This window comes from Saimiri boliviensis, chromosome 11, assembly GCF_048565385.1.
Source record: "Saimiri boliviensis isolate mSaiBol1 chromosome 11, mSaiBol1.pri, whole genome shotgun sequence".
Classification (NCBI taxonomy): Eukaryota; Metazoa; Chordata; class Mammalia; order Primates; family Cebidae; genus Saimiri; species Saimiri boliviensis.
In genome coordinates, this window is record NC_133459.1 from 94,333,763 (window position 1) to 94,343,447 (window position 9,685).

The window sequence follows — 9,685 nt, forward strand, 5'->3', positions numbered from 1 at the left end:
AACTGTGTCTTTCACTGCTTCTCTGAGTCACAGAGGTCGCTCTGGAGCTGTGGGCAAGGCTCCTGCAGATAGGTTAATCCAATGATGCCTCATCTGAGGCTAGAAGGCTGCATACACCAGAATAAGACATGGTCTCCTGGTGCCCAGGCCAATGCCCCACCAGCTCTCACCCTATGTGAAATGGGACTAATTGGAAATTGGTAACCATTTTTCCAGACAAAATGTGGGCTTTCTCACCCTATTCTCTCTTCTCACTGCCCCAGAAGCTATGGTGAAGGATGTGGGGCTGGGAGGAATGGGACATAGACTTGAAAGGTGACTTGAGGCTTCCTTGTATTCTTTTTATTTATTTTTGAGGTGGAGTCTTGCTCTGTCATCCAGGCTGGAGTGCAGTGACGTGATCCCAGCTGACTGCAACCTCTGCCTCTTGGGTTCAAGCGATTCTCCTGCCTCAGCCTCCCTCATAGCTGGCACTACAGGTGCCCACCAGGCCAAGCTAATTTTTGTATAGACGGAGTTTCACTGTGTTGGCAAGGTTGGTCTTGAACTCCTGACTTCAGGGGATCCGCCCTCCTCGACCTCCCAAATTGCTAGCGTTATAGGCGCGAGCCACTGCATCCAGCCCAAGACTTCCTTTAAACATTCAATATTGAGGGATCCTGAGCCTTGTTCTATAGGCAATGAAGAACTGCTGAAGTTTTTGAGAACAGAGTGACCTGATTGCAGCAGGGCTTTTGACGAAGGGAGAAGTGGGAAATGCAGGCCTCTAGGGACCTGAGCAGGGACACTGCCTCCATAAGTGATTGTCTTTGGCTTACGGATGCCACAGCTAGTGGTGCGCAGGGAAGAGGCAGAGCGAGTCTCACCCGAACGGCGAGGTCTTTGCTGAGAAGTCTCTTGGTAGATACAAAAATTGAAAGGGAAGATCCTGGATAATGAACAACAGGGAATCTGTCCCTAGATTCTGGGATCTGAATCCAAGGAGGGTCAAGAGGTCAAAACATGGTCTTGGGGTCATGGTGACAGTAACTGGGTCCCACCAACGGAGGCCGGGACAGCAGCCAGCCCCTGGGAGCTTGAGCACAGAGTTGGGCAGCTGGGGGCATGCACCGGGGCCCAGGACACCCAGTTCCACAAGGGAACATCATGGGGATACTCTATATTGTCCTATAATTTGTGTTTTCACTAGATTTATTTTCCTTTCCAAACTTAGTAACATGTCTTCTTAAACATCCAGCTTGTCTCTGCCGGCTCTGGGAACTAAGGGTGCCTGTGGAACTCTCGTTGGGGTCAGTCTGCAAAGGAAGAGCAGCTTCCTAGGTGGTGGGAGGACAGGGCCACTGAAGCGAGGGCTCCAGAGGGAAGAGCAGCTTGGTCACCTTCCCCTCCTGACGGAAGACTCCCTTCAACACTGGGGATTTTGTTAGGGGAAGTGAGACATGCCTCACCACTGCCTGCTGTGCAGACGTCAAATCTCAGACTGTTTTGTTCTGCTAACCACAGACTCCCTTGATTTCATCACCGTTTGAGCATAATAATTTTTTTCAAAATCTGAAGTAAAAATGCACTGTTCTAAAAATAGGCAACTAAAAACATGAAGCAGAACTGTCTTTCCACCCCCAATCTAATTGTTTAAAAAAGAAGACAGGCAAACTGGTCCTTTTATTTGAATGCACCTTTTAAAAACGGAACCCTACGTGTGGACACATAGCTTACTGGTCCGATGTTTTCCTTGTGAAGATCTGTGACATGTGTTCAAGTATCCTCTGTCCGCTGAGATGCCATTTTCTAGGCTGGGCGCCCACATTACAGCTCTGACTCTCCCGCTGTCCCTGTTCCTGTCATGTACGTCCTCTGCAGCCCTTAGGACTGCAGTTTCCAAACTCCAGGGAACCTGAGAACTATCTGGACATGATTCCTTGGCCCTTCGTCAGCCCTTCTTCAATCCCTCTAAATCGAAATATGAGGGTGGGATCCTGGGAATCTGCATTTCAAACTAGCACTCCAGGTGATTTTAATCAGGCATCAGAGGACCAAAATGAAGTTCCCTACCTTACTGATGAATTTAAGTACACGTACACGCATAGCTAGGCTACTGTTTATTAACCATCTACATCACGCTAGAGTCTTTACTAACTTTGTCCCCCTAATCCTTATACTCACTGCAGCAGGTAAGCAACCCCATGTCTATAGCCACAGAAACAGAACTTGCCAAAGGTCACCGGGTTAGGAAATGGCAAGGCAAAACCCATCCGGCTCCCCGGCCCGCTCAGTTCTCACTCTCAGTCCCTGTTCCCTCTGGAATGGAAAAGAGGGCAGCCGAAGAGGAACCAAGCACTGGGCTCTCTTCACAGCCTCATCCACCTCAGTGTCTCCGTCCCTGGCAGTAGGGCTATCGCCTCCCTGTTATTATTTGAAGCTCATTATTTTTCAGATACCTTATTTCATCTGGAGGCTTTTATCTGAACTAAATGCTTAAGTTAGGCTTAAACATTCTTTTAAAAATATATTTTTTTTAAATAACTTGAGATGGGGTCTCACTATATTGCCCAGGCTGGTCTTGAAATCCTGAGCTCAGGCAATCCTTCCGCTTCGGCCTCTCAGAGTGCTGGGATTACAGGCGTGAGCCACTGAGCCCAGCCAACTTGAATATTCTTGACTTATTCTTGTCAGGGTGAAGCCTTTTTCATGATGGCCTCTCCTTTGTCTTTTCCCTTGCAAATCTAAACGGCCTGCAGAGTCACGCTGATATCATCAGGGCCCTTCCTATCCCCCTTTGGACTCATCAGGGGTGAGTCTGAATCGACAGTTTTCCATTTGGACCGTCCCCCAATCAGGAACATTTGATATGTCTGGATCTCATCTCTCCAACCTCTGACAACCTGCTACAGCCAAAGAAGCTGAGCTCCCGGGGCCAGGAGTCTGATTCCAGTGGGGCAGACTCTGCTGGCCGTGCCCCAGCTGGGGGTCCAGACAGCTGCTGCACTTTCAAACAGTCCTCACCCTCCACCCACCCAGGAAAGTGGTAAAGGGCTCTGCAGTCGTCCTCAGGACACCAGAACAAATGTTAGCCTTGGGGGTGCACCTGGGAACCTGGGGACCTGGGGACTATGGGCAGGAAGGATATATTGACTCAATAACACAGGGTGCAACTTTAAATTCTAAACAAATTGTCCCTAGCTCTTTCAGAGGAGTTCTATGGAGTAGAATCAGCCTGCTTGGCAGGTGTTCTTCTATTTTGAGGGCTCTACAAAGAACTGAGGAAGGAAGTCCATGCTTGCTGGGAACACAAGAAATTGTGACCCTCATGGGAAGAGGAGATTCTCTAGCGGTGACGGGCATGGTGGAAGATGGACCAACAGGGCCATCTGGGACCAGTGGGCAGTGATGCCCATGTGGCTGGAACTTCAAGGCCCAACTTCAGAGTTGCAGTGACAGCAACTCAAGCTGCCAGCAGGCAACCACAGCCAGCCCTGAGGAGGTGCAACGGAGGAGCTGCCAAGGAGGCAGGTAATACCCAGCCAATAGGACTGGCAGTTCCACCTTACTGAGGAACAGGGTGGGGGCAGGGAGGAGGCAGAATAAAACACGGAGGGGGTCTTGCTATGAGGCAGCCTGTCCTCTAGTTCATGGGTTGGAAACTCCAGCCAGTGGGCCAAATCTGTCCCACTGCCTGTTTGGGAACAGCTGAAATAGGACTGGATTTCTTTTTTTTCTTTTTTTTTTTTTTTTTTTTTTTTTTTTTTCTGAGACGGAGTCTTGCTCTGTTGCCAAGCTGGAGTGCAGTGGTGTGATCTCAGCTCACTGCAACCTCTGCCACCCAGGTTCAAGCGATTCCCCTGCCTCAGCCTCCCCAGTAGCTGGGACAACAGGCGTGCACCACTATGCCTGGCTAATTTTTTGTATTTCAGATGGGGTTTCGCCATGTTGGCTAGGATGGTCTCTATCTCCTGACCTTGTGATCTGCCTGCCTCGGCCTCCCAAAATGCTGGGATTACAGGCGTGAGCCACCACGCCTGGCCAGGACTGGATTTTAAATGGTTGGGGAAAAATCAAAGGCATATTTAATGCTACATGAAAATGACATGAAATTCGAATGTCAGTGTCCATAAATACAGTTCTATTGTAATGGACATGGGCATGGAACAGTCAATCGCATGTATCTGTGTCATTTACGGCTGCTTTCGTGATAAAACGTTGGCAGAATATTTGTGACAGACCTGCGAAGCCTACAGTATTGACTACTTAGACCTTTGCAGAAAAATATTGCAGCCTCTGGATCCAGAACAACCTTCATCACATCGTCGATAAGTTATTTCTCTAATTGGTTTCCACGGTTCGGTCAGAAACTCACCCAAGCTGATCCCCCGTGGCTGTGCAGGGTCTCTCCCCCTGCCCTCTTTCACCAGGCCTGGACTGCTGACCCAATTTGAAGTCACTAAATCCTCTTATGGTGGAGGAGGCACTTGTCTCACAGGAAAACACGACCATGTTAGGGAGTGTGAGCATGTCCCAGGCCCAGAGCTTGCGGGGTGGAGGATCATCTGGAGCAGCAGCTTTGGAGGCCGGGCACGCCCCTGCCATGCAAAGTCCTCTTTGTTTATCAACACCATTATTAGAAATGTGCACATCCCAGCAAAACCAGCAGGTCACACATTTACAAAAGCGCCTGCCACACTGGAGCAGGAGGGTTCTGGGCCTTTTCAATGTGCAGATTCTAATTCCCGGGACAGGGAAGTTGCCCAGTGAAAGGACAAAATGACTCCATTGTATGGAGTTTGCCACAGTCCTCTGGAGCAGTATCTTTCATTCTCTGCTGACCCTTAGCCGAGGAGTGGGGTACGTGGGTATGAAGTTCTGGGGAACTTCAGTGAGTTGGCAATACCTCGAGAGTGAGGCTAATGGGTTGCTTAGTAGGAATTATGATGATACTGCAACCCACGGGCCAATGGGCTTCGGGGCAGTCAGCCAGGACAGAGCACTGGCCAGTGCCCTAGGCTCCCAGCCCAGCAGCTGGACATGGTCCATGCCATCTTGGCACCAGGTGTGAAACTGCCAGCCCGGGCAGCTGTGCAGGCTGGGGTCTGTTGTTGAACCTCTCTGAGCCTTGGTTTCTCTTCCGTTAAGTTAGGAGGTAGGGTAAGGTGGAGACTACCTCCCTTACCTTGCAGGGCTGTCACGAGCATCGTGAAAGCATACATCATGCCCTTAACCGGCCTCTTTAGGTCTTAATAAATTGTAGCCAGTGTTTTTACTTCCTGATGTCCAGCAGAACCAACCTGTGGCACATACATGTTGATACTTTAAATACCACTTAGACACTTTCCTTAACTCCCCAAGCAGATTGTAAACGCCTCTGGGGCAGAGAATATCGAGTTATAGGTACCGTCTATGGGGACCTGATACTGGGCTTGGAGCTTTATTAAGAAATACCTGGCTTTCCTAATTCTTAGGAACCTGAAAGCTGGTATCATCATCACCTGCATCGTACCTGCAAGAACACTGGGCTTGGAGCGGTTGACGTGATCACGAGGGGAGCAGAGGAGCGTGCTGAGCTGGAATCTCCAACTCCGAAGCCGCAGCTCTTCTGTCCCACTGCCTCTCTCTAAAGGGCTCCTCACCTTGAATCCCCTGAACCCTACTGGGCCCCACCCTGGCACTCAAGAGGCCGGAAACCCAGCCACAAGCCTCTGGTTTAACGTTTCCTAAAGTAGGGACTGTGCCTGATTCAGCAGCAACCAAAATTCAAAAGGCAAAGTCAAAGAAGAGTCCATTTCCTTTCAGTAATAACTAAAGAACGATGGAAAATAAGCCTGCTGAAAAGCTGCCTCTTTCGCCAAAGCTAGAGAGAGAGGGGACGCCTCTCCTGCTGTCCCTGGTCAGATCAGATGAGGGCCAAGGAAACTGATCCCTCATGGTAGGGGGAGGGGATGAAGGGCACAGGGACAACAAGGTACATGCAGTTGACTGAAAAGCAGGGGGAAAACCACAGAGGAGTGTTTCACATGGGATCCTGAGACGGCAAGGGGTGTGAGGACAAGAGGCTGCCGCGGGCCATTCACAGCCACCCAAGCGCGGCTTCTCCCAGCCTCCTGCCTACCTGAGCCAATGTAAAGATTCTGTTCAAAAAAGTCTTTGCTAGCTGTAGTGTTTATTTAAGGATAAGATGACCCAACTTCCACTATATTTAGAGCATGAAAACCCACAGGTGTTTGACTCCAGGAACTGCTTGGGGTTGTGCTATGAGTTTTCTGAGTCCCCTCCCTTCTTGGTTTCATTGTTTGAGCACTGCAGGTGAACTGGCTTCCTGACTTCTGCAAAAGCCCTCCCGCCTCCCCCACCCACCACCCTCTCCAGCCTGCAGGTGGTTTCGATACTCCCATACATGGCTGCCTAGGTAAGGTGAGGGGCCAGGGGGAACTATGATGCTGTTTCCATTTCAATTCTAATTTAAAACGTCATGCCAACCGCAATAGGCACCCTATTTTAACTTCGTCAGTTGGCTTAATTCCTCATTTTAACTAATCAGTTTAATCAGTCGCTTTAGCCTCCTCCTCATTCCTCTTCTAAAGGCTTCTGTTGGAAGTCAGGATGTTTGCTCTCCTGTGCCTCTTCCGTGTGTCACCCTGTAAAATGCAGGACAAAGACAAAATCGCATACTGTAAAAGAACTGAGAGCTGGAGCCCCAGGGCCAGACACCCCCGAGCCAGGTGCTAGCTGTGGCAGCTGTACGACCTTTAGGTTTCCTCATCTGTAAACCTAGTCATCCTGTCTCAGAGTTGTTGGAAGATTAAATGCTAATGCTTAGCACGGGACCTGGTGCTCCATGAGCATCCCCCAAACATGTTAACGAGCCTGCAATGGGTCCCCCTACACCTGATCCACAAAGGGAGGGTTGTCTAAGAAAAGCTGCTGGGCCGTCCAAGGAATTCCTTTCCTGGATAAGTGGAAACGGATCTATTACCAAGCAACTCAACACCTCTTAGGCCCTTGAGAGGGGGCTGACATAAAAATGAATATTTGCAGGGTGATTTATGGTTCACAGAGTGTTTTCAGGGTTGTCGTCGTGGGGGGAACCAGGCTTTGCAGTCAAATCTTGTAAGAGACAGAGCGTAGTCTCTGTCTCTTACAAGATAATGTAACTTGGGCAACTCAGAAGCACACTGAGCCTCGGGAAGCACTGCTACCTAGCCCCCGTGAGCCCACATGGGTCTGAGGCCTGCAGGCTACATATATGCAATGTGTACTTGGTCCACCTAAAGCCTTAGTCTAAAGCAAAGAGCTGTCACTCCGTTTTTCTCATAGGTTTGGTTCCCAACAGGCCCCTTGAGCAAAAACCTCATGCACTATCCATACGGAAGGGATAGATTAAAACGGTTGAAAACAGCCTGGCCAAAGCTGCTGTTGCTGCAGTCTCCATCTTTCTCTAAACACTACAGCCTTGGAGACCTTTTTCCCAGGGAAGCAGCTGAAAGAAAGGCAGCCACTCCAGCTTCCCATGCCTTTCCCTTAGGAACACTTCCCATTTTCAGAAACTTTCTAAGTAAAAGGTGGCCCGGGGACGGCCAGCTCCGGTGACAATGCCCGGAGTTGGGAGACGTGTGATCTCCCAGCAGGTGGCCCGGGCCGCTCTGAGCTGGTTGAGGAACCGTATGAAGCCAAGTCCCCCGACACGCTCCAGCTCCGTGGATTCTGGGCGGCACTGACAGAAACCTGCTTGAGAGAGTGGTGACAATCAGAGTCTGAGGAGTGGCTCATCTGCGAGGGGATCACATGCTTCCAGATTGCACTTATCCCCACAGGAGGGACACAGTCCCATGTTGCAGAAGGCACAGGGCCAGGAGGCAGGAAACCAGCATTGTGGTCCCAGCTTCAATGATGCTGTCACTTCAGACATGAAGTCACTTGACTCAGCTTTTAGGCAGGGAGCAGGGGTGGACCATTCAGCCCAGTCTGGGCACCATCCTGACTTGCCTCTGACTCTACCTGCCCTAAGTACATAAGGAGCTGAAGGCCTCTGGAGAGGATGAGGCCCCATGCCAAGGTACGGTGGCAGAGTGGCACCATTGCAGTGAGGCTCTGGCTGCTCAGAGGTCACGTGGGAAACCCTTATAGGTCCCATTAATGCCATCAGTATCTTCCAGCTGATACTACCCCCGAATTACAGGAAAGCATGTTACTAACCCTCCCAGGCGATTACTCAGACAGTGAAGCAGATAAAAGGGTCCCCACTCATTTAGAAGCGTGCTTCTGGAACCCTGGCGGTCCCGGGTGGCAACAATGGGGGCTTCATTCCAAGGCTGAGGAATGAACACTTGGAGACAGCATGAGAGGAATTCTTTTTTTTTTTTTTTTTTTTTTTTAGACAGAGTTTCGCTCTTGTTACCCAGGCTGGAGTGCAATGGCGTGATCTCGGCTCACCGCAACCTCTGCCTCCTGGGTTCAGGCAATTCTCCTGCCTCAGCCTCCTGAGTAGCTGGGATTACAGACATGCACCACCATGCCCAGCTAATGTTTTGTATATTTAGTAGAGACGGGGTTTCACCATGTTGAGCAGGATGGTCTCGATCTCTTGACCTTGTGATCCACCTGCCTCGGCCTCCCAAAGTGCTGGGATTACAGGCTTGAGCCACCGCGCCCGGCCTGAGAGGAATTCTAAAATACCAGAAGGGTAGGTCTGCCAGGAGGACCGAGTGGGTGGGAAGTTCAAAATAATACCGCGGAGTGTGAAGACTGCAACCCTTAGTACAGACCTTGCTTAGGGGGCCAAGAGCTTGTGTTCAATTGTGTTAGTGTCCAGGACATGACTGCACATTCCAGGAAACTGAGCACCAGCACGTCCCACGCAAGTTGTCCTGCACATAAGTACTGGTCTGGACAACGTCTGGGACTGAAATGGTTTCTGGCACCAAAATAAGGCATTACGACACATTCAGGTAAATATCCAGGATTCAGCCTCCAAGTGGCCAGGGGCCCAAGGACAAGTCTTCCAGGGAAAAACCTATCCAGTTGAAAGCACCAAATCTCTGCCAGTGACATGAAAAGTGGGCAGAGAATGAAGCATTCAGGTGTTTACAATGTGGGTGAAGAGCGAATGCAACCCAGCAAGAACACAAATAGAGCAGGAAGCGGGAGGTGGCAGACATAGGGCCTGGTAAGCCAGAGAAGGTGAGGACGGGGGTGATATTTAGCTGAGATTTTAGAAGCCTGCTGTGGGGTCAGGTGCCTGGAAGAAGCTGTGTGCTCCAAAACTCCAAGCAGGCCAGCTTAGCACAGCAGGTCAAAGGATAGGAGGGAGACTGGGGCTAGCTAGCTATAAAGGGCTCCAGACATCTGCTCTTGCACAGAAAAGTCTTAAGCAGGTTTTAATGTATGGGAGGGGTCCAGGCACATCTGTTTTAGAAAGACCCCTTCAAAGAGTCAAGAAAAAGAGAGGCAAGTGAGAAGACTCACGAAATAGCCCAAGCAAGAGCTGAAGGTAACCAAGAGGGCAGAGTCAGGAAACATTTCAGAAGCTGCACGCAGTAAAAATGAGGCAGAAGAGGATCCTGGGGATGGCTGATGGGCAAACCTAAGATCAGAAAACTGCTCTTCAGTGATCCCCATTCTTGTGGTGAAGAGAGAAGAATGTCACACTCCAATCTTCATGAGCAGTTCCAGATCCAGACAGTGTCTAACTGATGCG